General features: G+C 39.2%; 1 protein-coding gene across 3 annotated transcripts in view; it reads right to left on the bottom strand.

Moving 5' to 3' along the window:
* Positions 1 to 27904, bottom strand: part of KCND2 (potassium voltage-gated channel subfamily D member 2) — a 439877-nt gene that overhangs the window by 235731 nt on the left and 176242 nt on the right. The gene's annotated exons all lie outside the window — the stretch shown is intronic.

Raw genomic sequence — 27904 nt, 5'->3', positions numbered from 1 at the left:
GGAGTGCCCTGCCACAAAGCCTGATCACACAAGCATTGGGTGGAAGAAGTGAATTCAGCCTTAGCAGGTTGCATGAGTCAATTAATAAAATTATTTCTTCAGTTATTTTCATTGATGCTGCTACATACCAAGTACATACATATATTTGTTAAATCCAGACAAAATATTAATAGATGCTTGTATTTTAGATATGCCAGAGTACTTTTCTCAGTAATGTCAGTGCAGGGTCCAAAGTAACTGCATCTCAAATTAATACATCTAATTAACATCTGTGCCCTCTTTTAATGTAGGTCATTTGCTGGAGATGTGCTGAAATTATCAATGGACAAGTGTGGAATAGAACAATCAACAACCAACACACAGAGAGCTTGTAGATGGATAACATTAATCTGTATTCTTTTAAGTACTTGAAATATACATTGTTTATGGGGAGACTATCAGCTAACTGTGGGAGTGGTGGTATTTTTCTCCCACACATTTGTGGATATACTGGTTTTGTGGGGCTGTATAGGATGGAGCCGAAGAGCAGCCTGCTTCCCTCAACAAGTCCAAAGGGAAATCTGGGCAGAAATTAATACCACTCCAAACAGCATTACACTTCATATAGCTTTACTACTCCAAATCCAATAATAATACCCAGTTCTTATATAACAGTTTTCATCAGTAGACCTCAAAGCACTTTGGAAAGGAGGGAAGTATCAAATAGCATTAATCAGCTTGTTCATTACAACTTTTATCTCCACCACTGCCAATAACAGAGTAGGGGGCAATTTACAACTGCTTTTAGGGGCAATAGCATTACAGCTCTTTAGTGGCGGAAAAGAGAACATTCAGCTAGAATGCAGCCCCCACCTCCTCAGTCTCCCATGGAGACGGGCCAGGGGATTGGGGCCTCATTTCCTTGTACTGTACATCTTTTCTCCTTGAGGTTGGAAAGCGTTGCTCAATGGCCCCTCCTAACAGCTGCAAATAACTTCCCCTATGGCAGTGGTGCCCAACCTTATTACACAGGTGGGCCACATAAACCTATGCACAACCTTTTGTGGACCAAACAATTCTACATATTTTAATAAGATCTAAAGTCACCTGTATTGATTTATATTTTAAGTTCAGCTTGTTTCAGATGTATTTAGATAAGTTGTTTCTATGTACTGTATTGTCTATTTACACACTTGGGTAAACATGATGTAAACATGACAACAGAATGCTAATGAATCGGTCATTAGTATATTGTGTTGAAGCAGGCCATGGACCTTATGAAATGCTCTGGTGGCCTGTGTATGGCCCACGAGCTGTATGTTGGGCACCCCTGCCCTATGGAAGAGAGTTTTTTTGTGACTATGGGTTGATTGACAGAATGGGAGCATTTAGCCCTAGATTCACAAAGAAGCTGAAGTTTCTAATGCTTCAAAAGTGAATTTCGAACTTTAAGTGCTACATTTCTTCCACCCCACAATTTACTATATAAAGCATGGTAAATGTCCAAAGCTAAGAGTTCTGCATCACCTAATGGATGTCCTGGGCTATTTTTTGTTGTTGTTCTGTTTACACAGCCCATTTCCCATGATGTTTCATAAGGTTGTTTACAGCTTCCTAATGCTCTCTTAGTGCATTTTTTTCTCAGAATATGAGGCCATTTCATAGCATTTTTCTCTTGTTTTTTTTTCTATGGATACATCCATGCTTTCTTCAGTTTGAAGAAAAAACCTCTCTCTCTAGATTTCTATCATTTCTATTACTTATCACCACTGTCACACTGAATGACTCACAAATATTAAATGAATTTGTTCTCAAAGCACCTCTATTAGGAAGATCAGGAATATTTCCCACATTTTACACATAGGAACTGAGGCATAGTAAAGTTAGTCTAATCAACATGGTGGCAAAAGCACCAACATCCATTCTACACTGGCACTTACACCATTGCTAGAATTTATGGAGCTGCACTGGTACTAGAAAAATGGCGGGAGTATTTCAGAACTTCCTTCCAATAGAAAGGCCATGTGTATAAGTGTATTACTCATTAATCGAATGCACCATGAACTGCCCTCAGCAAAAAAGGTAATGGAATATCTAAACAAAACGACCTAAATCCTAGATAATATAGACCAACATTCATATTTACTGTAATTAGGATGAAGCATCTACTTCACAGAACATGAGCAGTCAAAGACTAAATCTCCATAATAAAGGAGGTGCATTTTAAAAGTAATTAAAAAGGATTTGCTCTCTTCTTTGATAACCATTAGTAAATACATTTAAAAAAATCTTAATCATGACATTGGTTGCTTTTATCTTTTGGAATAAAACTCTAATTAGTAGCTTATAGACAGATGTGCCATGGTTTGCATGTAAGTTAATAGACAATAAAAACATTGAGTTTCATTAAAGTGATCAAAGAGAACTACATACTCCCCACCCCTCTTAATAACTGTTCCACAGAAAGCTAGAATGTTTTTAAAAGCCTGAACAGTCCTTGCCATTAACATAATTACCTAAATCAAGAAAAGACAACTTATTCGCAAAATACTTTCCAAATTAAAATATATGTTTGACTGCTAATACAATTAGCTTCAGCTCATGAAATGCTAATTATAATTAGGCAAAAACTATTACTTAAACTCGTATGAAATCTTAGGACAATGCCCGGCCTTGAGTTTAGGAGAGCTCTTCTTGGCAATCTAGAAACCACAAAGACTAACGCTGATTAGCACTTTTTCATTATTCCACACTCAGGATCAAAACAGCTGGATAACTCAACCTATGAGTGACTGAGAAACATAATAGACAGAGGGACAGTCAGAGATCATCTTTACAAGCCTTTATTAAAATTATTTTAAAAGTGTGAATCAATTACTATGATAACTTCAGTGCAAAACCAAGTAAAAATTGCTAGTAAACTCAGCCTACATTGAACAGTACAAACAAAACATGCAAATACAATAATGGGGAAGCAGAAGACAATATATGGGCATCCATATAAGTGACACACAACATACTGGGCTTACAAAATCAAAAGTGCAAAACTACTCAGAGCCACATGGATCTAAATAAAAGTAGTCTGCAACATATCTTTAATGTACAAACATCTATCAGATTTGTTCTCTTCATCACATGGTTCTTTAAAGCCCTGGTTTAGCAAAGAACTTTTGCAGAAGAAATAGGACTTAAGAACACGTGTGAGTACTTGGCTGAACAGGGATGGACTTAAGCCATGCTTAAACACTTTGCTAAATAAGGGCGGGCCTACTGGCTGATCTAGCTCCCACTGAGATCAATGAGGTTGAGATTTACCCCCAAATGGCAGAATTTGGCAGAAAATGTTTTCGAGATGTAAGCAGTACTGAAAAGCTGTAGAGAAAACAGCTATGAAAACTTACAAAACATTTACAGTCCAATGTGACAGATATATCACTGAAAATATGCAGTATGTAAATGAAATGCACAATAATTATAGAATCATAGAACTGGAAGGAACCTCGAGAAGTCATCTAGTTCAGTCCCCTGCACTCAAGGCAGGACTAAGTGTTATCTAGACCATCCCTGACAGGTGTTTGTCTAACCTGCTCTTAAAAATTCCCAATGATGGAGATTCCACAACCTCCCTAGGCAATTTTTTCCAGAGCTTATCCACTCTGACAGTTAGGAAGTTTTTCCTAATGTCCAAACTAAACTGCCCTTGCTGCAATTTAAGCCCATTCCTTCTTGTCCTGTCCTCAGAGGTTAAGAAGAACAATTTTTCTCCCTCCTCCTTGTAACCAGGCCCGGCTCCAGGCACCAGCGTTCCAAGTAGGTGCTTGGGGCGGCAGTTAGAAAGGGGCGGCAGTTCCTCCGGCCGTGGTGGCAATTCGGCGGCAGCTTCTCTGTTCCGCCCGCTGCCGCGCCAATTCGGTGGCAGCTTCTCTGTTCCTTTTGCTGTCCGCGGCGGCAGTTTTTTTCACTGCTTGGGGCAGCAAAAACTGTAGAGCCGTCCCTGCTTGTAACAACCTTTTATGTACTTGAAAACTGCTATCATGTCCCCTCTCAGTCTTCTCTTCTCCAGACTAAACAAACCCAATTTTTTCAACCTTCCCTCATAGGTCATGTTTTCTAGACCTTTCATCATTTTTGTTACTCTTCTCTGAACATTTTCCAATTTGTCCACATCTTTCCTGAAATGTGGCACCACAATACTCCAGTTGAGACCTAATCAGCGTGGAGTAGAGCGGAAGAATGACTTCTTGTGTTTTGATTACAATACTCCTGGTAATACATTCCAGAATGATGTCTGATTTTTTTGCAACAGTGTTACACCGTTGACTCATATTTAGCTTGTGATCCACTATAACCCCCAGATCCCTTTCCACAGTACTCATTTCCCTTTTTTCCCCCCGCCCCATTTTGTATGTGTGCAGAATACAGAATATTTTTATGGAAATTGAGGCAAAAATTCTTTAAAAGAAACTGTCAATTGAAAAAAAAAACCAATTGAAAAGGAGTACTGTTGGTTTAAATTTGACCCCAAGTATAATTTTTTAAATATAATTAAAAAAAATATTTTTATGAAGCTTATTAAATGTTTCCGTGATTTCAACTTCCAAAGGTAACAGTTTTTGGTTTTGTATACATATTATTAATATATAAAACAGTGGTAGAAGTTTTAAAATATCTTACAGATATTTTACAAATTTAGTAGAAGAAGAAAAAAAAAGGTTCTAAACATTTTTAAGGCCCTGATTCTGCACACATTAAAAGAAGTACTTAACTCATGTGAATACAGTGTTTGGAAGATTGGGAGCCTTAATCTTCACAAGATCAGGCCTTTGGACATCAATAAAATGTTTCAACAACAGAACCATGTGTTTAAATGTCAGGATTTTTAATATACTGATATATTTCCTCATAATCTAAATTATCAATTAATTATATTAAATAGATCTTTCTACTATGTGTTTGCAGGATCAAGAACTTTATGGATGAAGGCAATCACTTGGTGGAGGTCCTGGAGAGGGAAAATCTGCTGTGAAAGCATTGCACGGTACTGGTGAAACAGGTGAAGCATTTGTGCAGAGGGTCACTGTACCCCCTGCACCATGGAGGTGGCCTCCATGTCTGCTTTGAATGATATTGTGGGATGTGCTTACATGGATACAGTAGCTAGGAATCCTTTATAGGAGCTGCAGGGAGCTGCAACTGCTATTCCAACCTGTAGGCTGGAGTGCCGGCCATGAAGTGGCTGCCCTTGATTTGAAGGGGTAGGTTTTATCCCCTATGCCTTTACACAGCACACCTTTATATAAAGCAGTTTTACTTAATTGTACCCTAAAGGTCCGGACATCTCAGCTGAAAAGAAATATGGCTTACAATGTAACAGGACCATCTTTGTCTCATGGCAACTCCCAAAACAGTGCTTGAGGTGCTTACACATCTATGCACCTGCTAAAGAGATTCACAGATATTCATGAGATGCTGTACTTTCTGTCAGCCAAAGAGGCAAACATCAAAGACTATTCTGAGACATGCAGTCCTGTTTTAAAGATACTCGGAAATTAGGCCATTGAGAAAAAAAAAACTTTCATCAGATTAGTAGCACTTTGCAGAACATTATGAAACACTTCTCCCCTTTTATTCTTAATTCAAATATGTATGCTAATATTTCCCTAATTTTAATGACAATTGTGCCACATGGTTTTGGGGATGGCATGATGCCTGGAAACTGTTTCAGTAAATTACACACCAAGATGATCTACTCTTTGGATTGTCTCCAGGACAAAGGCCATGATGTATAATTAAAAACAACTAACAATTAACTCCCATCAAATGAAACATGAAGGACAAGCATGATAAATTTAGCTCTATACCATAAGCAGCTTTAAAACCCTTTTTTAATGAAAAATTAAAATGGCTAAATATTTCTGGGATTATCATCTTAGAGGTGTGTGTAAAATTGCTAAAATATAAACTAAGAAGTGCAACACTGTCTTTAAGTCAATATATTAAAATAATAGAATTATGAATACCTAAAGAACTATGTAATTTCATATTAGGTGCTGAATGGAATTTATTAGCAACACTAAAATGGTCTATTTGGTATTAGATGTTTCAAAAACTCATCTCTCAAGAAAGTGCAATCATTTTCATGAGCTCCATAACATAGCAGCTGGAGAAGGCAGAAGTAATTGATATATTAGCCCAACTTCAAAGAATCACATAAATGTTCAGAAAGGTAATGTCACATAGTGACAAGACAACAGAATTTTATGTTTGCTATATGTGAATGTTCTCTCTCTCGCTCTCTCTGTATATATCTATATATACACACACAGACATACAGATTTTGCCTTCACACCAGTGTAAATTCAGTGTAACTCCATCAACTCACTGATTTTAATGGAGTTACTCTGGATTTTCATGATGTAAATGAGAGCAGAACCAGGCCCATTTGTATTTTATATCATTATCTAAATAGACCATCTATTTTTAATCATTATAAATAGCTAAAAATACATGCATATACTTACTAAAGGTCAGTCATTAAAGTGTCAACAAAACACTAATCTTTTAAATAACATAGTAGATAATTAACCTCTAAAAATATACCAGAGCCACAAGCCACAAAGTGTGCATATATTTTATTTGACTAAGGTTCATGTTAAGAATCTTGAAAAAAGAGCTGGGCAGATTCTGTAGTATATTTGTTTGTTTCTACAGTCTACTTTATATATTGTGCATAATACCTAAGAAGATTTTTAACACATTTAGTAATGTTAATTACACTAATAAAATTTAATTGCTTTTGAAATACATGAAGACATCTTCTGAACAATTAGTTTTGTGGGGTCTATGTGTCATTTTGGAGGCAATCATTTGGTAAATTTGTGGCTCTCAAGCAAGGCAAAGATGAAAAAAGTAATTAAAGATATTACAAAAGAACTACATGCCCTCATTTAGTGCGCACAGAAACTATTTTCCTTTCAGTATACAGCTAATCTCCCCTACAAGTCTACTACCACCTTAAGGGACCTGCCCTATAAATATTTTTAATGATTAGTCAATACTGCCAGCATTCTCATCAATCACTGCAGAACAAGTACTGTTTTATACAGTAATCACATAAATCGTGCTCCAAGAAATTATAATTCTTCCAGATACACCTCTTGATCTTTGGCAAGGTCATCTTGGCTCTGTGAGCCTCTACAGCAAGACAGCATATGTCAAAATAGAGAGATGGATGAATCGGATAAAAAGGAGACTGCAGCATAAAAAAATTTCAGAGTAAGCAGTCTTACATCTTTAACAAACAATAGATCAAACCATATTTTTAAAAAATGAAGAAAAATTTGACAATTGCTGATGATACCTCATAGAACTAACATTTTGTTTCTGATATCATAAGTGCTGGTTTAGAATATCACACAATTACTCTTTGTTTTCTCACTATACCCATGGAATGAGGTTTAACATTTAAAACCAACACTGGAAGAAAAAGTATACTGTGTTGACAGAGGTGACATGGGTATCATTTATTAGGTGCATATTGCAAAGAAATATCTTGAAATAACCTTAAAAAGTTACATGCTGCTATTGTATCTTAAATGCTATGAGACAGAGATACAACACCATAGATACTAATAGATACAAATTAAGAGCCTCTCCCTGTGGTTGTATTCAAGACTTGATGTTAATTTTGCCTGAATAAGGATTCCATGATTGGATTTGCATGCAGTCCAAACCTATCCTGTGAGCTAAACCTGAGTAACAGGGCTTTGCTCGTAGAAGTTACAAAGGGAACCTGAGGAAGTATCCTCACCTCCAAGCTAAACATAAGGTATGGGGCACCTACTTAGCTGGGTTGTGTCTGTTTCTGGTTGGGGGGGGGAATAGTGGACATAACTCCCTGTCTTATCCTATAATTTGCATAGATCTGTGCTGTGAGTATAATCAATGGCCATGCCTTTGACACCCTTGCATGTCCCTCTCTGATGAGAGCTGCAGAGCTCTTTGTGGTGACCATGGTGGTATAGAACTCATGTAAGGCATTCCCATGGCAGTCCCATGTGCCCAAAACCCTACTTTTAAGCTGCTTTCTGTACTTATGCACCCATACAAGGATTGTGCCTATTCCTCTTTCCTGGCAGGTTTCCACTAAATGACCTTTTTCTCCAGTAGAAGGGGGAAAAACTAAATGTTTGTTTTGTTTTCTTCTTTTTTAAATTTTAAAGATAAACAATAAAACTTATAGATAAATGGCCTTTGAGGCAAGATTATTATAAACCAATAGCTAGGAAAGGAAATAGTTTTGTGTAAAACTGAACTCTATGAAACACCAATATACAATAAACTATAGAACAGGGAGTTTTTAAAAAAACTTATGATGAAAAGCTAGTGATAATAAAACATTAGGATATTAGGCAATTCGGACATGATTTATGAAAAGATGCCTCATGCAGATAAGCCACTTTCTTCCCATAATGTTGAATGTATGGGTGAAATCACAGGTTAGCTCTACCTTTCATAAAGAAACATTCTCCAGAAATCTTCATGGCAGAGAGAGTCAATATAGTCTTTCACCTTGGAAAAACCTGATTTAAATCAGTCATTAATGGAATTAGTTTAATATCACAACCTTGTCTCAGGTAGGGACTTGTTAACTTTATGAAATAATAGCATTGAGATGCATAATAGACAATGCCTGGTCAGAAGATACTAGGAAGTGGAGCAGCAATGGGACCCACAGATCATAACTAAGGAGCATTTGCCAAGCTTGGGAGAGAAGCTTCATATTATTTCTGGCTCCAGTCAATATAATTGGCAGCCTTAAATTTCACCCCAAATTATAAAAGGAAAGAAACAGAAAGAAAGACTCTTTTCTTTTCTTTAGAGGTGCAGGTAGGATTTAGATGAGTGTCAACACACACACACACACACACAAGAATGTTTCCCTATGATAGAACTAAATATATGACAATACGTTTTACAGTGTTCCTGGGGCATTATTCAAAGACACTAGTGGCAACTGCGATGGGTGAGTGTTGTCACCATATAACCCAACTGATAGTCTGGAAATATAGTTTACATATTTATTGTAAGATAACAGACAACAAAAATACATGTAAACCAAATATACAAGCTTATATATTGGCCTCCTGATGTGAGAGGTATTCCACAGCATGTAAGTGTTTCAGATGTAATGTATCCTTTATAATAACCATACTCTCTAACCTGCATGACTAGCAGAGAGCTATTCATTCACAGTCAGCCTAGTTCAGATTAGAAAATGTGATGAAGCAACTATTTTTGGTATTTATCTGAATACCAAATGGTTGGTATCAGTATTTAGAAAGGAAGGATGGTCCAATGGTTAGGGCTGAAACTTGGAGACCTTGGTTCAATTCCTCGATCTGCCATTGACTTCCGGTGTGTGACCTTGAACAAGTCACTTATGCCCACATTTTTAAAGGAACTGACTTTCAATGAGAATTAGGCTCCTGAGTGCCGAAGTAATTTTGAAAATGGAACCTAGCCATCTAAGTCTCTTAGGCCTTGCGACACTGAGAACAGCAATGCCCAAATACCATTAAAACTCTGTGCCTTGGTCTCTCTGTGCCTCCGTTCCCCATCTGTAAAGTAAAATGGGGATAAAAGCACTTCCCTACCTCACAGGAGTTCTGTAAGCTTACATTAAATTAAAGATTGTAAGACACTTAGATGCTTATATGACTGTCATTACCATAATATCTAAGATAGACAGACAGAACTGATGGTGAGACCTCCTACTACCCATGAGATTTTCCATACAGACAGGAAGTGGTACCATTAACAAACAGGAGTCCCAGAATGTGACATCCAAACTGCAGAGAAATCCTCTGAGGCATTTGCTACAGTATCTGACTCAAATAAACTCTCATTCCTCAACAGTTTTGGCATTAGGAGTGCCACAGACCTGCATCATCTATTCCCTGACTGGTGGCATCATTTTTCTCCTTGCTATGCACCCATAATGCTGGCCAGCAGGAAGGAAGCATGATCTATACCTGCATGTTGCTTTTCAGTAATAACAGTTGCTTGCAGAGAAGTGGGCAGCAATGGCCAACATAGAATAAACAACGGAATTTAAGACATGACCCACAAAAGAGCTGATCCTGCGCTCATTGATTTCCCTGGTTCAGGATCAGGCCCAACATTAGTATAACATGCAACAGGAGGAAGCTGGGCAGGATGATGAGGATAGTAGTAATAGGACTAGCTATGTTGATGGTTCTGCATCACTTACAAGTTTTTTTTAAAATATAAATAAGTAAGTATAAGCTATCATCAACTGCCCTGGTATTGAGCTATCACCAAGTGACTCAACATAACTAACATTCGTTGGCTGGTTCGTTGTTGGTGTCACAACAGAAGTGGTTCTACAGGACATGGTATTAAAGCCATTTTCAACTCTTGAGATTTGTGAATATAAGGTAAGTCATACATCAAGATAGAAATGGATGATGGCACCATTTGCCCCTCATTACATGGTAAAATGCCCCCTCCTCCCCACACCAGTCTCAGTGAGGGGTAGTTGGTTGGGATGAAACACAGTGCTCAGAAAGGAGGAAGTAGGCAAGAACAAATGCTAGGCCTGAAGTATTTTAGGATGATGGAGTCCATCTGTTGGATGCAGGATCTGACATTTGGCTTCATAGATCTTAAGGGCTAGACCAGGCAGTGTGGGTGAGGAGTGCAACCAAGCTAATGGCTGGAATCCCCAGTGGTCGGTGTCTAGCGCAGATAAAGGCTAAAAGGACCAGCTCCTAGAAGTAAATGAAATGCAGGGTTTTGCCATTGGACCATTTGCCGATAAGGAGAAGGGGAGACCAGAAGTCTTTGTGGATGAAGGTCCCTCTCAGTAACCTCTGCCCCTCACTTCACAGTTGGAAGGGTGAGAGGATTCAGATATGAGCCTAGTCCTGGGCTCAAGTTATCAGTTGAGCCTGCCTCAAGTTATCGGTATATGGTGAGAGCTCTGCAACTCCACATTGGATCCAGTTAAATGCCTGGAATGTGAGACTAGGCGGTGGGTGTATCGTGCCTCTCCCCAGTGTTAATGAAGTTGTGATCAGCCATTTAATATCCATCCCTTGTGTCTGTCATTCATGTGTCTGTGTGTCCTGATCAAATTACAGGTATCTGCACTTTATTATGCTGGTACTTACTAATAGAAAACAATTTGAAATAACTTTCCATGCCAGACATACATACCAAGAATTGGACAACTGATTCATAATGAGATCAAGAGTTTCATCATCACTGTTTTACCAAACTTTTCTAACTTAAAGGTTTTCTTGAACAGAACTGTGAAAACAACATACAAGTATGACTGTGGCTTTTTCTGGAAATGCACCTTATCATGGAATATTTGGGCTAACAATTTTTTTATTAACACTGAAGTTTTTGAAATGTAATACATACTCAAAAGAGTGCACTTTAACTCCACCTGAAAACTTCCTGTACAGGTTTAACGTATTTGGCAACTCCCAGATATGACAATATCCAAATCATTCACCTAGCTTAACAGTATATTGAAATATTCACAAACCTGAGCAGAATGCTGAGATACAAGTGAAAACAAGATTGTCAAAAGGTAAAAACACAGGTGTGTCTGTGGTCAGATATGAAATTAACATTTTGATTCTATACTAACATGATAATATTCTACTGTTATATCAATGGATTTTTTCCCCCTTGTGATTTGAAAAACTGTATAATCTTAGATCTAATTGACCATTCTAGATTTTAACCTTAGTGATGCGATTCTTGAAAGTAGGCATTGGTAGATGTCTGCATCAGCAGAATATTCAATCAAGATAAAGTTTTAAAATCTCAGTAATGAAATAACTTACAATAATTCCAAAAATATTAAATATAAAATGGAACAAGAGTTATTCTTTTACTCAAATACGACATGTTTTCTAAGGTTAATCAGCCAAAACTCCACTGACTTCCCATAGGTGTTTTATCTGAGTCAGGACTTTAGGTTTTTGGCCATTAACAAAATTTGTAAATTTAATTTCCTTCCTATTTTCTCATGGCCGAATTTTGCAATGCTTACTTGTTTAGAGTAACACTCAGGTGAGAAGCAGCACTAAACAATGGAATTCTTTGCACAACTAAGTACAATTCAGTGTAAGCGGCGACTTTTCATATGAATAAATACCGCTCAATGTGATTAAAGTTTTCCAATATGGCCCTCAGCACAGCAAAATGTAACATTTTCAGGGCCAGATTTTCAAAACAGCTCAGCTCTGATTTAGATGCCTAAATGAGGTGGTCAGATTTTCAAAAATGCCTAGTAACTAGCAGCTCCTATTGTTCTCAACAGACAGCATATACTTGAGAGACAAGGTGGGTGGAGGAATATCTTTTATTGAACTAACTTCTGTTGGTGAGAGAAATAAGCTTTCGAGTCACATAGAGCTCTACTTCAGGTCTGGGGAAGGTACTCAGAGTGTCACAGCTAAATACAGGACAAACAGGTTGTTTAGCATAAGTAGTTAACACATATTCTAAGGGACCATTCAAGGAGGATGGCCTGGGGAGGGAGAGTTAAGAGGGTTACAAATTGTTGTAATGAGCCATAAATCCAGTGTCTTTATTAAGACCATGATTTTCAGTGTCTAGCAAAATTACGAATGTAAGTTCCCAGACTTCTCTTTTGAAAGTGTTGTGCAGGTTTCCTTTAAAGATGAGGACTGACAGGTCAGATACAAAGTGTTTGAAGGATGGGGTCCTCATTGAGTATGGGTTGTAGCTGTTTGATGATATTCCATAAGGAGTTCAAGTGTGGAGTGGTAGGTGATCCCCTCCAGAAAGAAATCTTTCCAGAACTCCCTCTTCTGACCATCAACCTTTCCAAGCTCATCATCAGAAGTAAGCTCCCCATAGCCCAGGACACACCCACTCAAAGCGGCACCAGACCCTACCAGAACAACAGATGCAAAACCTGCAGAAGTATGATACATTTTAAATAGAAAATGAAGAGCCCGATCTTGAAACTGGATCCGTGTGGGTCCCTTTGCTTTTGAGGAACTCCAGTGAAGTCAACAGGGCTCTACATGGGCACAGGGGGCTGCTCACAGAGATCTTTTGCAGGACTGGGCCCTTGCAGAAATTCTCAGCAGGCCAAGGATTAATATGACATGGAGATTGAATACAGATGGGAAAAATTTATCATCCAAAACGCTTTTTCACCAAAAAAATGTTAACACAGGTTGACAGTAACAATTTGCAAATACAAGTTGAATTTGCCTCATTGTTGTGTCTGGAAGAAAACAGAAAAAAAAATTCTGAACAAATCAAAACATTTTGTTTCAGTATTTTCTAAATGAAATCTTTCATTTTCTGACTTGAAACAACTTTTCATTTCAAATTTTAAAAATCCCTGAAACCAAAATGAAATGTTTCATTTTGGGTTAAAAAAAATGTTTTGTCTGACCCGAAAAAAATATTTTCTTCATGATTTTTTATTTGGCCAGGGAACCAAAAATCAGTTATTTGAACATCTCTAAGACTAAACTAGTTTTTCCTTCTGAGAGAATATACCCAAAAGTCAGATTTGACTCACATTTGTGGGAAATGGTACACAGTATCAGTGTTGCATGTCTTTTGTGGATAGACTCTTCCCCTATGACTGCTAAAAACTGTTGTTTATTATTTATAAGATATCTACCACACAATTGACAACACAGATATATGTTTGCAGTGTTGTAGCCATGTTGGTCCCAAGATATTGAAGACAAGATGGGCAAGGTAATATATTTTATTGGACCAGCTTCTGTTGATGAAAGAGACAAGCCTTCAAGCTATACAGAGCTTTTGTTGGTCTAGTAAAAGATATTACCCCATCCACCTTGCCTCTCTAATGCACATTTATCATCTCTCAATTTCCATGAATATTAAAATCATTTAAAAATATATAAAATAAATAATTTTAATGTGAAATTATTTATCTTGCCCCAGTTTATCACAAGGCATACATAGGCACAAGAAACATGCTTTTTTATGTGCCCAAACTGTAGTATTAAAATAAACCACCATCTTAAAATAAATTAAAAATATTAAGGGTGCTATGTGGGATAGCAGAAGCAAGTCTTAAAACTGTAAATTTGTTTCAGATGGTTGTTACTGGGATTCAGAGCTTTCCACCCCTGGATGGCTACATCAAACCCAGGCCAGACTGAAAATGAAAGAGTCATTACCACCTCGTAGCTACTCAGTGTTCTATATGAAGTGAGATTTGTGATCTTCATCTGGTTCATAGTAGACAAGTGTCCACATCTCAAAAGCTACTAGCACAAATGACATCCTTGTTGGCAGTGTCAGCAGAAGGGGTAAGGGCTGAATGAGATGGTTTCCCCATCTCAGGGTTGAGACACTTTTTTAGAACAAAAAGAAAAGGAGTACTTGTGGCACCTTAGAGACTAACAAATTTATTTGAGCATAAGCTTTCGTGAGCTACAGCTCACTTCATCGGATGCATTCAGTGAAAAATACAGTGGGGAGATTTATATACACAGAGAACATGAAACAATGGGTGTTACCATACACACTGTAACGAGAGTGATCAGGTAAGGTGAGCTATTACCAGCAGGAGAGCGGGGGGGGGGGGTCCTTTTATAGTGATAATCAAGGTGGGCCATTTCCAGCAGTTGACAAGAACGTCTGAGGAACAGCGGGTTGGGGGGAGAATAAACATGGGGAAATAGTTTTACATTGTGTAATGACCCATCCACTCCCAGTCTTTATTCAAGCCTAAGATAACTGTATCCAGTTTGTAAATTAATTCCAATTCAGCAGTCTCTCATTGGAGTCTGTTTTTGAAGTTTTTTTTGTTGAAGAACTGCCACTTTTAGGTCTGTAATCAAGTGACCAAAGAGACTGAAGTGTTCTCCGACTGGTTTTTGAATGTTATAATTCTTGACATCTGATTTGTGTCCATTTATTCTTTTACGTAAAGACTGTCCAGTTTGGCCAATGTACATGGCAGAGGGGCATTGCTGGCACATGATGGCATATATCACATTGGTAGATGTGCAGGTGAACGAGCCTCTGATAGTGTGGCTGATGTGATTAGGCCCTATGATGGTGTCCCCTGAATAGATATGTGGACACAGTTGGCAACGGGCTTTGTTGCAAGGATAGGTTCCTGGGTTAGTGATTCTGTTGTGTGGTGTGTGGTTGCTGGTGAGTATTTGCTTCAGGTTGGGGGGCTGTCTTTAAGCAAGGACTAGCCTGTCTCCCAAGATCTGTGAGAGTGACGGGTCGTCCTTCAGGATAGGTTGTAGATCCTTGATGATGTGCTGGAGAGGTTTTAGTTGGGGGCTGAAGGTGATGGTTAGTGACGTTCTGTTATTTTCTTTGTTGGGCCTGTCCTGTAGTAGGTAACTTCTGGATACTCTTCTGGTTCTGTTAATCTGTTTCTTCACTTCAGCAGGTGGGTATTGTAGATGTAAGAACACATGATAGAGATCTTGTAGATGTTTGTCTCTGTCTGAGGGGTTGGAGCAAATGTGGTTGTATCGTAGAGCTTGGCTGTAGAGAATGGATAGGGTGGTGTGGTCAGGGTGAAAGCTGGAGGCATGTAGGTAGGCATAGCGGTCAGTAGGTTTCCCGTATAGGGTGGTGTTTATGTGACCATCGCTTATTAGCACCATAGCGTCCAGGAAGTGGATCTCTTGTGTGGACTGGTCCAGGCTGAGGTTGATGGTAGGATGGAAATTGTTGAAATCATAGTGGAATTCCTCAAGGGCTTCTTTTCCATGGGTCCAGATGACGAAGATGTCATCAATTTAGCGCGAGTAGGGGCATTAGGGGACGAGAGCTGAGGAAACGTTGTTCTAAGTCAGCCATAAAAAATGTTGGCACACTGTGGGGCCATGCAGGAACCCATGGCAGTGCCGCTGATTTGAAGGTATACATTGTCCCCAAATGTGAAATAGTTATGGGTGAGGACAAAGTCACAAAGTTCAGCCACCAGGTTTGCCGTGACATTATTGGGGATACTGTTCCTGACGGCTTGTAGTCCATCTTTGTGTGGAATGTTGGTGTAGAGGGCTTCTACATCCATAGTGGCTAGGATGGTGTTTTCAGGAAGATCACTGATGGATTGTAGTAGAACAGTCTGTGGAAACCTACCCTGTACTACCTTGGTCACACTATATCTTCTCTATTGATAGATAGAGGACTTTAATCTCTGGGATTTTCAAGACAGCCCATTTTAATAGTACTAAAGTGACATTTTTTAAAGAAAAAAACCCTCTACATTTCAACAAGTGATTGCCTAATGTCTGAGCGCTTGTATATTTTGTTGATTCATATGTGAGTTCTTGTATCCACTCCTGTGGTGGCAGAAAACAGATTTTTATTTCGTGATTGATGCCTTAGTAGAAGGTCTGAGATACTGCTTGAATAACAAGTGCATATGGCATTTCGGTCATTGTAATATAACAGACAATACAGACATACAGGTTGTTGTCTGTAATGTGGATTAATACACTATGAAATTCTGAGGAAAAAATGATTTGAAGTTGCTGTATTTTAGCCATCTTGTTCATGTAATGGATAAAGAAAATTAGATAATATTATATGTGATTACTTCCCTTTATCTGCACCTCAGCCTACTCTCCTGCTGACACACAGGCTAGAACTCAGTCCATTCAAGATACAAGTTTAAAATTATAAAGAGTTTCATTTCTGAGAGAAAAAGAATGACATAATTTATTAAATGTTATTTTTACAAGTATAAGCAAATTACAAGCAATATTTGAGTGGACTGCAAATATTTCTCATAAACAAGTATTATGTGACAGTCCTTTGGTGTTTCTCATCTAAACTTACACGCTTACTAATGTCATAAGATGTTGACTATAGGTGTAGCCTGCCAAGTGGTTTGCACGCAGTGAAAGCTTCCTATATAGCTTCAAAATGGGTACTGAGCACCTTTGGTGACTGATACACACCAGATTCTGGCTGTTCCTAACTCTTCCAGTGGAGTAACCCCTCTGGGGTCTGGCAAGACTACAGATACAGAGTCCCCAAAACAAAAAGAAGAAATTATGTATCTTCCACACTGTTTCTTCCCTTATTTGCTCTGCTAACTGCTGTATCACAAGCATCTGAGTTACACTGACACTACAAGATTTCCAAAACAGTCTAATGATGATTACATCTGTTAACCTTAATTATGTAATTATACCAATTACACAAATAGATGGTAATACACAAAGTTTACTGAAACCAATAACTAATTAACACAACAAAAACTATATGAAATGAGCATTAAATCTGTGAGTCAAACACATTAAATCTGTGAGTCTATTCATCTCTCCGTGTACATGGGATTGACATGTGTAAATCTCCCTTCCTCTCCTCTCCGTGCACTCCTGAGTAGAGCTCTAGGTATCAAAGCACTGATTCAGGAAAACATACCTATTCTGGAGAGTACCTGAGCCTGTCTAAACTTCAGATACATTCTCTAAGTCCCACTGAGATCAGCTGGACTAAACACACTCAAGTGGTTTCCTGAATCAGGGCTTAAATATATAAAGCTAGAAGTAACAGTATATCATCCTTAATGTTATTTTGCTGTATCTTAGTGTATCAAGTTACTGAAGAAATTATCCTTCTTTGATCTTCGTTGCTTTATTTCAAAAACTCCTGTTTTCTTACTTGTAATTTATTTCACCTTATTATAACCAGTAACGGCACACAGGCGAGGACATAAACAACAAACTCTTCAAAACTAATTTCACCTTCATCCATCGCCCAAAACACCATTCAGCAGCCCACTTCCCATGCTACAATCAACATCACAAAGCTACACTCAACTTCTAGATTAATTAACTTAATTAATGTTACCCCTTTATGTGCTGCTATTTCCCTGTCAGACCTCTTCCATCTCTTATTTTTGGCAAAAGGGATGCATTTTGAGCATTTATGTGATATTAATATCTCAATTTGATAATTAAATAATTGGTGGGAAAGAACAGAAAAAATAGCCTAAAATTCTCAGAAAACCCTCTGGCAGCTGAGAGTTCAGTGGCCCTAGATACCAGAATTATTTGGAGACTTTCATCATGCTCAGAAAAAGTGAATCATCCTTGAGGGGGGGAAAATGTTGTCAATTATTGATAGAATCCAATACCCATACATTAGTAGCCGGGCCCAACTTACCCTGCTGCAGAAAAGGCTCGTGGTGGCTCCAAGATTCGTATTTCTCCCTTTAAATAACAAAAATGATGCCACTGACTTTACGGGCCATAGAAGGCAGAAAATTATCTCACTAACTGTCCTCAATTTCTTTTCCCAAATCACCTTCCTAAAATCCTAAGGACAGTTTTCAGGAAAATCTTGTGATAGATGTGTGTGACCACGGTAGATAGAATCAGTTAAGTTTGGGCAGATTTAGGGCAGAAAATCTGTTTCACAAGACAACCTCAGAATACTATGGCCGACTCTACAAGTTTGCATGCCAATGCATTCACGAGAATACATATAGCTTGTATTTTTGTGTAAACCCAGATCTTTATTCACATTTTAAACAGAGTATAAGTCAAACAATTGTATGTCTAATTATTTACCCTTACCTTTAAAGCTCTCTCTATATTCTGTGTTTCTTACAATGATGATTCTTTTTTGGGGGGAACTGAGCTTTTAATCTTGTTTTATTTCCTACATATGCTGTGCCATAGATTCAGGCACACATTGGAGTATTTGGGACACAATTCTATATTTTTCTTTATTCTTCTGTACTGAGCTATATTAACATGTATTTCTCAAGATAGATACCAGTAACTTTTAAGAGAGCTGTGGTAGTTTTAATTAGGGCACTCAATGGCACTTGCTGGCAACATTTAACTGTAATCAACAACTTGTCAACGTGATCTAACGTTTCCTACTTTCAAATGACTATAGAAGAAAGAAGTGCAGACATTACGAAAGGACTTGCTGATTGTTTATGCATTTGAAGAAAAGAGTCTAATGAACAGCTAGAATTCCTGATTCCCTTTGAGTTTTTTATAGAGTATAGAATGCAATTTAGATATTTAACCGGGGTGAATGGTTTTCCAGATTTCATGGTTGGTATATAAGTTTCCTTTTTTCTTCTGTGTGTATAACATTAACATTTTTGAAAATAAACATTAAAAAAGAAGGTAAGCTTTCTGATTAATATGGTACTTAATCTTTTCAGATTATAATAATAATAATTAATAATAGCAATGCAACTGAAACATATTAAATAAATTCACATTCTTACTGTTATTATTATTATTTGTCTTATTGCAGTGCCAAGAAGGCCTAACCAGAATCAGGGCCCTATTGTACGAGGCCCTGTAGTAGAGTCTAAGGCTGTGTCTACAACGCCCCACAGTTCGGAATATGGAGGTGTGAATAGCAGTGTGCACCAAAGTACTGTGCTGTAACTCCCCCATGTGGATGCTGCAGACCTGAACTAAAAAGTTCCTAGTGCATATTGGTGTAATCCAGTTTGAAGAGGATTACATTAATATGAACTAGGAATCTTTTAGTTCATACCCACATTGCAGCATCCACTCGGGAACGTCACAGCACAGCTTTATGTTCACACTGCTATTCTTCCCCACACCCATAGACTGAACTGCGGGGCAGTGTAGACGAGCTCGAAGACTGTATTATACAGATGTAGTAATGGTCTAGAAACACAGAAAAATAATATTATTTCTAAGCTCCTACTTGGAAGGAGGGGACAATTATTCCTTCTCAGTTTTCTGTAAACCCCTTTGAGTGAAAAACATTATCACAAGATGGGTATTCAAAATAGCGGAGCAGAAGTATAAACTGAGCAATTAAGAAACAAAGATGATTATCAACTGTAATAACAACCAGGGTTGCCAACCCTTCAGGATTGTCCTGGAGCCTCCAGGAATTAAAGGTAAGTCTTTAATTAAAGATTATGTCATGATGAAACCTCCAGCAATACATCCAACCAAAATAAATTAAGATGTCAAACAACTTTAAAGAGATGTAAATAACTCATGATAACTCCATATTGCAACACATCATCAAAATCAATATAGAACAGTATATTAGAGTAGATAACACAAACACAAGCAAAATTCAGGAATAGCAAAGTTAATCAAATCATTGTCATATACAGACAAACTGCACAACAAGTTTTCAGTAACTTCTTCTGGGGAATAAGAAATCAAATTTGATGGACATTATCAAATCTGGAAAAAAATTGCCTATTTAGAAATATGCATAATTTTATAGAAAACAAAACTTCTTTATCTATTCCTGTAGAGATGAATTTCATTTTGATTGCCACAAACCCCTTTCTGGGAACTTAAGTGGGTTGGAAATCAGGGAAAACTGGTGTTCTTTTCAAAATCAAAAATGCCATGAAGCCTTTTCATACTAACCTCCATGCTTGATCTTTATCACATCAGATGACTAAAGAATCTCCAAGAAAGCCAGATTTGGCTCTCAGTTACACAGAATGTAACTGATGTAGAAATTTATTTTCTTTGTGAAATTCACCCCTATGCACAGGGTCAGTCAAGAACTATAAACTTGAGGCCTGCCCAACCTTTATTTTGAGGGTTTAAGTGGGACTTCAGTTAGCGCAGAGGCCTCAGACTGCCCCACTGCACAGGGGATAAATTTCATTCTGCCGATAGTCTCCAATATTCACTTAAAATTAGTTGTTTTAAGCTCCAGTTCAGCAAAGCATTTAAGCATGTGCTTAAATCAATCCCTATTCAGCAAAGCAATTAATCACGTGCTTAATTTTGAATACGTTTAAGTCTCATTGAGGCCCAAAGGGACATAAGCATGTGATTAAAGTTATGCACATGCTTAAATATGGATGAACTGCTCAATTGGGGCCTTACTGAATATGTCTGCTATTAAACTAGTTTGCTAGAATATTTGTGGAAAGTGAATTCACAAGGGACACAGAAACAGTCAAACCAAGTTTGTTTAATTTTTTTTTAAAAGTTCATGAATAGTTTTTGCAGCATTTGCCCAGCTCTGCTACGGAGAGTAATTTCTGCCAGCTGGCCTCAACATCAATAACAGGGGAGTTATATGCAAAAGGCTGACATATATAGCTCTTCCAGGGTGACCTCAGGAACAGATGTGTCAATGATGTTAAAAAGTTTTCCAGTAAACTTCTGGCTGTAGTCTCTTCTAAACTAAACTAAACTAAACTAAAGCCATCTCTAGCTGATGTTAGCCAGCTGGGAAAGAATCTGCTTTACACTAGGGCATCTGGTGGACCCCCTCCCCTCCCATTCCCAACAGGTCTGACTGCCTTATTGGGCTGCGGAAGTAGAGAGGGTTGCTGAAGGCTCTGCTCTGAAAAAAGAGTGTCTCTAAGACTGCAAAGAGTAGAGCACACAAATGGAGTTTCCATAGGCCAGCAGCTGTAGTCAATGATTTCAAGTGACCTGAGCCTTAACAGTACTGAAATGATAACAAAAGAAATATTTGTTCTGTTCCAAACCTGCAGCAAAGATACAATCGAAACAAACCTCAACAGAATCCATTTATGCAGTATCCAAACTAATGTATTATTTGTTAGTTTCTTAATTTCTTTTCCCATTTTACACTAGCGTTAAAAATAGAAAGAACTACATAAAAAATAAACAAGATAAGACAGAAGCTGATCACTCCTGGGATTGGAGAAAGGAGGTGGCATCTTCACATTCAAGTCACTGGCTTGAATTCAGACCATGTTGATAGTTATGAAAGCCATTACTGTGGGCACCATCATCATCCTGCCTGTCATTCAGGCCTGTCATCTTTGACTTGGATTTCTCTCTAGGACCTCACATCCAGGCTGTATCTAAACTTTGCCTCCTTATCACTTCTCATTTACTATAGAGATGTAGATGGTTGCCTCCAACCTGTCCATGAAGCCAGCCTCCCTTGCCCACTTGTTAAATTTTCAAATAAACTCCTTGGTGCTTTCTCCTATGCCACCCCACATCCTCCCTGTAACCCTCTGCAAAGCTATCTCACTATCCACCTTCACATCCTTCCTCTTCTTAGCCATGATCCCTACATAAAACTTGACAATGGTTAGGCTTCTAGTGTGCAGAGACCACTGTCTATTATGTTGACCAAGGCCACCTCATTGTTTACTTATACTCCCCCTTATGGCTATATCCATCTGCTATTGCTGTTTTATAGTTAGATTGCAAGTCCTTTTGGGCAGGGACTGCCTTTTCGTTTTGTGTTCGTACGGCTCCTATCACAGTGGGGTCCTAGTCAAGGACTAGCGCTCCTAAGCAGCATAGTAATACAAATAATAAATATTAATAATAATTACCGACTGGAAGTTATGCAGTGATGTAATGATATTGTGGTCTATGGGACAGATGTGCTGGGTATCATGTAATTAAAACTCTCACAAATATCACAACTGGAACGACTGCAGCTGCAATGGCAGCCTGAGCGAAAAGGGTAAGGATTTCTGGGCACAGAAACTAAACTATGGTTTCATTTTTGACAATGTACATGCCAAGCCAGGGATGAGGCATATCAACACTACAGCGTGACTGAACTTGAATTGCAGCTGCTTGTACTTTATCTATTTGGTGGCTAATCAGAGGACTTTACTTTCCATTATTGTCAATCTGGGACTTTTCACCAGCACTATATTGATATTCTTACGGTGATATTCTGTCTTCATCTGATGTGGATGTACAGTGACAGGAAGGCCTTCCCCACTAGTGAGGCTCACACAGGCACCAGGCAGAGCTGGAGACCATAAAGGCTGCTCTTTCCCTACTCCCCTGGGTGCATGGCAATCTGAAAGGGGTTGGGAAAGTGGGAAGGAGACAGGGCCATGGCTCTGCTTCTCACTTGCCACTTGCTAGCAGAGCTGGTTGAAAATTAGCCTTAATCTTCACAAAAATGTTTATCAAAAATCTTTTGGTCAATAATCAAAATGTTGATGAAAAATTTAAGGAAAAAAATCCAGTTTGGTAGTATTTAAACCAGCTGTGCTTGCTTGCAAAGTTGGTTGGCTATGTGTGCAGAAATAGGATGGACACCAAAAAGGGCGTAGCAGAGGGCACACCGATTTTCTTGTGCCTAGCAGCTCTCAAAGACATTCTTTCCAATACTCGCCTTGGCAATGGTGTGACTCTCCCAACACAGGCCCAGTGTCACACAGGAAATCTGTAGGAGAACCCCAGATCTCCTGACACCCCATCTTAACCACAAAAAACATCTTTCCTCTCAAGGAGGAGGAGAGGTTTAGTTGATCTACATATTTTAAAGGCTGGGATTCTCCACCAATGAAAAAGAATTTCTTGCACACCCACAATCCTGGTTATCCACAGAGGATCTAGCCCTTATAATTGAGAAATCTATACTTGGAGAAAATGAAATGTGTTTGTGCTGAATTTGTGTACAGTCGAGTGTACACTAACTACTAATTACTATGGTATCTACAGAGACTAGTTATTCTCTGCTTATTCTGTCTATAATGTATTGATTGATTATTTAACAAACACATTAATCAGCATTGTAATAGTGGTCTTTCAGATGATATATGAAGGCTGTGACAAACGTTTAACACTCTTTTTATGGTACAATCTGAATAATGGTGCAGAAGACTCAGAAGGCGTTATTAATTTAATCCTAATCAGGCCAACCACTGAATTAAAGAACCATTATTGGATACATGATTGTGTCTAGTGCTTTAAGGCTACAAGATAGTAGTCTCTGAGAAGGGACTGTAGTGTGAGAAGAGTGATTTGCTGTTCACTGATATTTAAGTATTTAGACATAGTGTGTAAACGCAAAATCTTCATGCCACCTAATGATATCTGCCTGCTAGTTATATGAATTATGCTATACCTGCCTACTATGGTTTATGAGTAAACAAACCCACTAATTAGAGCTAATTGTGTCAGATGCTTGGCTGACTAGCATAATTAATGTAGCCCTCTGATTACCTCAAGGAGAAAAGTATTCTTGGCTACACAAGGTGAAAAATAAGAATAGCTTCTGAGTGAAAGGCAAATAAGTAGTAGAGCATGAAGAAGTAAATAATGCAGAAGCTCTAAACTTAAGAAAGATTTAGAGCACAGCCTATTTTTGAGATTTTATAGGAAATGTGGTGGTAGGGAAATACAGGTTAGGGCTAGAGTACAAGTACAAGTCTACGCTGCAGCCACAGCAGCAGTGGTTGTGTCATAGCAAGTATGGTTAATAATTGGTTCTGGCTGCATGAGAATGAGTTGCAGTACTGTTACTGATTAACCAGATGGAACTCTCTGATAGCATGGAAGGTTAGCCCAAGAAGTGGTCACTACCTAAAATGTCTGCAAGCCCGGGATATGGAAACATTATGGTGTTAATTGCATTCTGCATGTTAGTGAAAACAACTTTTATGTTTATGGGGAAATTCAAGCCTATTTTTATATTCCTACTCTCCATGTATAATTGCAGCCAATAAAAGGTCTCTATCACACATGAGCGTGGAGGTTGGTTGCCGTAGCTCCTATCCAATTACTTTTCTTCAGTGGCTCCCATTCAATTGTGGCAGGTCAGAGGGTGCTGGTACTACATGCATGCTTCCAACTGTTTTTACTGATGTCCAAACTCTTAACGGCAAAAAGGGGCATAGATGCCTGTAAAAGATACTGGAAGCAAGGAGGAGGAAACTGTCAGTAGAGAGTTCATAAGTGCTACAGTAACACAAATAAATAATGATTATTATTATTAATAAATAATAATAATAATAATTACAATAGGAAACAGAATCCATACAAGGACCGCAGCCAACACCAGAATAGTTAAAATTTACTAAGTACTTGTCTGACATTACTTCTCCTTCTTATTAATTGTAGCAGTTGCTGCCATAGGGATGCCACACAATTGTGAATGAAAAAGGAGGAGATCCATGCAAATATGAATGGAAAAGGAAGTGGCCCAAAAGACACTTTCTCTTAAGATGTGGTCCATGATATTGAACTCCTGCTCTCCATGGTCACCACTAAGACCTCAGGTAAAATCCTATCCCCACTGAAATCAATGGCAACACTTCCTTTGTCTTCAACAGAGCAGGACTTCAGCCCTCAGTTGTACCTTATAATCTTTATGCCAAGTTACATTTTTAAAACTAGAGGTCTAAATCACTTTTGCTTTCTCTTACCTCAAAATCAGAATCAGATTGGTAATCCACATGGGAAAACCTGTGTAGGCACAAACTGATTGTTGTTGTATTTGAAGGACAGTGTTTCAACAAATCTGCATAACTGCACCTTAAATCTGAAGTGTATTCATGTGCCCAACTTCTTCTATTGCAGAGGTAGAATAAGTTGCGCAGGAAGTCTAGGGGCGGAGCTCTTCTTGACCTGCTGTTCACAAACCGGGAAGAATTAGTAGGGGAAGCAAAACTGGATGGGAATTTGGGATGCAGTGACCATGAGATGGTCGAGTTCAGGATTCTGACACAAGGAAGAAAGGAAAGCAGCAGAATACGGACCCTGGACTTCAGAAAAGCAGACTTTGACTCCTTCTGTGAACTGATAGGCAGGATCCCCTGGGAAAATAACATGAGGGGGAAAGGAGTCCAGGAGAGCTGGCTGTATTTTAAAGAATCCTTACTGTGGTTGCAAGAACAAACCATCCCGATGTGTAGAAAGAATAGTAAATATGGCAGGCGACCAGCTTGGCTTAACAGTGAAATCCTTGCTGATCTTAAACACAAAAAAGAGGCTTACAAGAAGTGGAAGATTGGACAAATGACCAGGGATGAGTATATAAATATTACTCGGGCATGTAGGAATGAAATCAGGAAGGCTAAATCACACCTGGAGTTGCAGCTAGCGAGGGATGTTAAGAGTAACAAGAAGGGTTTCTTCAGGTATGTTGGCAACAAGAAGAAAGCCAAGGAAAGTGTGGGCACCTTACTGAATGAGGGAGGCAACCTAGTGACAGAGGATGTGGAAAAAGCTAATGTACTCAATGCTTTTTTTGCCTCTGTCTTCACGAACAAGGTCAGCTCCCAGACTACTGTACTGGGCAGCACAGCATGGGGAGGAGGTGGCCAGCCCTCTGTGAAGGAAGAAGTGGTTCGGGACTATTTAGAAAAGCTGGACGTGCACAAGTCCATGGGGCCGGATGCGTTGCATCCGAGAATGCTAAAGGAATTGGCGGATGTGATTGCAGAGCCATTGGTCATTATCTTTGAAAACTCATGGCGATCGGGGGAAGTCCCGGAAGACTGGAAAAAGGCTAATGTAGTGCCAATCTTTAAAAAAGGGAAGAAGGAGGATCCTGGGAAGTACAGGCCAGTCAGCCTCACCTCAGTCCCTGGAAAAATCATGGAGCAGGTCCTCAAGGAATCAATCCTGAAGCACTTAGAGGAGAGGAAAGTGATCAGGAACAGTCAGCATGGATTCACCAAGGGCAAGTCATGCCTGACTAACCTAATTGCCTTCTATGATGAGATAACTGGTTCTGTGGATGAAAGGAAAGCAGTGGACGTGTTATTCCTCGACTTTAGCAAAGCTTTTGATACGGTCTCCCACAGTATTCTTGTCAGCAAGTTAAAGAAGTATGGGCTGGATGGATGCTCTACAAGGTGGGTAGAAAGTTGGCTAGATTGTCAGGCTCAACGGGTAGTGATCAATGGCTCCATGTCTAGTTGGCAGCCGGTATCTAGCGGAGTGCCCCAAGGGTCGGTCCAGGGGCCGGTTTTGTTCAATATCTTCATTAATGATCTGGAGGATGGTGTGGATTGCACGCTCAGCAAGTTTGCAGATGACACTGAACTGGGAGGAGTGGTAGATATGCTGGAGGGTAGGGATAGGATACAGAGGGACCTAGACAAATTGGAGGATTGGGCCAAAAGAAATCTGATGAGGTTCAACAAGGACAAGTGCAGAGTCCTGCACTTAGGATGGAAGAATCCAATGCACCGCTACAGACTAGGGACCGAATGGCTAGGCAGCAGTTCTGCAGAGAAGGACCTAGGGGTGACAGTGGACGAGAAGCTGGATATGAGTCAACAGTGTGCCTTTGTTGCCAAGAAGGCCAATGGCATTTTCGGCTGTATAAGTAGGGGCATTGCCAGCAGATCAAGGGACATGATCGTTCCCCTCTATTCGACATTGGTGAGGCCTCATCTGGAGTACTGTGTCCAGTTTTGGGCCCCACACTACAAGAAGGATGTGGAAAAATTGGAGAGAGTCCAGCGAAGGGCAACAAAAATGATTAGGGGACTGAAACACATGACTTATGAGGAGAGGCTGAGGGAACTGGGATTGTTTAGTCTACGGAAGAGAAGAATGAGGGAATATTTGATTGCTGCTTTTAACTACCTGAAAGGTGGATCCAAAGAGGATGGATCTAGACTATTCTCAGTGATAGCAGATGACAGGACAAGGAGTAATGGTCTCAAGTTACAGTGGGGGAGATTTAGGTTGGATATTAGGAAAACTTTTTCACTAGGAGGGTGGTGAAACACTGGAATATGTTACCTAGGGAGGTGGTGGAATCCCCTTCCTTAGAAGTTTTTAAGGTCAGGCTTGACAAAGCCCTGGCTGGGATGATTTAGTTGGAATTGGTCCTGCTCTGGGCAGGGGGTTGGACTAGATGACCTCCAGAGGTCCCTTCCAACTTTGATATTCTATGATTCTAAGTCTGATCAGACCAATATATACAGGCAGGGCCGTCCCTAGGGGAGTGTGGGGCCCAAAGCGGAAGTGACAAATTTGTCACTTCTGGGACCGACCCATCACTTGCAGGATTGACTGTGCTGGTCAATCGTACCAGCCCGTGGGGCCCCCCAAAGCACGGTGCCTGGAGCAGTCGCCCCAATTCGTCATACCCAAGGGATGGCTCTGTATATAGGGTCTACAGGTGTCAGTACATTGGGTTTCAC

The sequence above is a fragment of the Chelonia mydas genome, chromosome 1, assembly GCF_015237465.2.
Source record: "Chelonia mydas isolate rCheMyd1 chromosome 1, rCheMyd1.pri.v2, whole genome shotgun sequence".
In the NCBI taxonomy this organism is placed as follows: domain Eukaryota; kingdom Metazoa; phylum Chordata; order Testudines; family Cheloniidae; genus Chelonia; species Chelonia mydas.
The sequence above is the reverse complement of the archived record's forward strand: the minus strand, read 5'-3'. Positions and strand labels throughout refer to the sequence as shown.